This window comes from Bison bison, unplaced genomic scaffold (genome assembly GCF_000754665.1).
Source record: "Bison bison bison isolate TAMUID 2011002044 unplaced genomic scaffold, Bison_UMD1.0 scf7180017864270, whole genome shotgun sequence".
Taxonomy (NCBI): Eukaryota; Metazoa; Chordata; class Mammalia; order Artiodactyla; family Bovidae; genus Bison; species Bison bison.
In genome coordinates this window covers 7,327,023-7,328,138 of record NW_011494842.1, presented here as the reverse complement: position 1 = coordinate 7,328,138, position 1,116 = coordinate 7,327,023, and the positions used below count along the sequence as shown (strand labels likewise).

General features: G+C 40.4%; 1 protein-coding gene across 1 annotated transcript in view; it reads left to right on the top strand.

The window, feature by feature from the left end:
• The window catches only part of TCP11 (t-complex 11, testis-specific), a 161,242-nt gene that overhangs the window by 3,689 nt on the left and 156,437 nt on the right, over positions 1-1,116 (top strand). The gene's annotated exons all lie outside the window — the stretch shown is intronic.

Here is a 1,116-nt window from a genome sequence, read left to right as displayed (position 1 = left end):
CAGCTTGAACAACTAGAAGTTCACTGTTCACATATTGCTGAAGCCTGGCTTGGAGAATTTTGAGCATTACTTTACTAGCATGTGAGATGAGTGCAATTGTGTGGTAGTTTGAGCATCCTTTGGCATTGCCTTTCATAGGGATTGGAATGAAAACTGACCTTTTCTAGTCCTGTGGCCACTGCTCAGTTTTCCAAATTTGCTGGCATATTGAGTGCAGCACTTTCACAGCATCATCTTTCAGGATTTGAAATAGCTCAACTGGAATTTCATCATCTCCACTAGCTTTGTTCATAGTGATGCTTCCTAAGGCCCACTTGACTTCATATTCCAGGATGTCTGGCTCTAGGTGAGTGATCACACCATTGTGATTATCTGGGTTGTGAAGATCATTTTTGTACAGTTCTTCTGTGTATTCTTGCCATCTCTTCTTAATATCTTCTGCTTCAGTTAGGTCCATACCGTTTCTGTCCTTTATTGTGCCCATCTTTGCATGAAAAGTTCCCTTGGTATCTCTAATTTTCTTGAAGAGATCTCTAGTCTTTCCCATTCTACTGTTTTCCTCTATTTCTTTGCATTAATCGCTGAGGCAAGCTTTCTTATCTCTCCTTGCTATTCTTTGGAAGTCTGCATTCAAATGGGTATATCTTTCCTTTCCTCCTTTGCTTTTCACTTCCCTTCTTTTCATAGCTATTTGTAAGGCCTCCTCAGACAGCCATTTTGCATTTTTGCATTTCTTTTTCTTAGGGATGGTCTTGATTCCTGTCTCCTGTACAATGTCACGAACCTCTGTCCATAGTTCATCAGGCAATCTGTCTATCAGATCTAGTCCCTTAAATCTATTTCTCACTTCCACTGTATAATCACAAGGGATTTGATTTAGGTCATACCTGAATGGTCTAGTGGTTTTCTCCACTTTCTTCAATTTAAGTCTGAATTTGGCAGTAAGGAGTTCATGATCTGAGCCACAGTCAGCCCCTGGTCTTGGTTTTGCTGACTGTATAGAGCTTCTCCATCTTTGGCTGCAAAGAATATAATCAGTCTGATTTCAGTGTTGACCATCTGGTGATGTCCATGTATAGAGTCTTCTCTTGTGTTGTTGGTAGAAGGTGTTTGCTA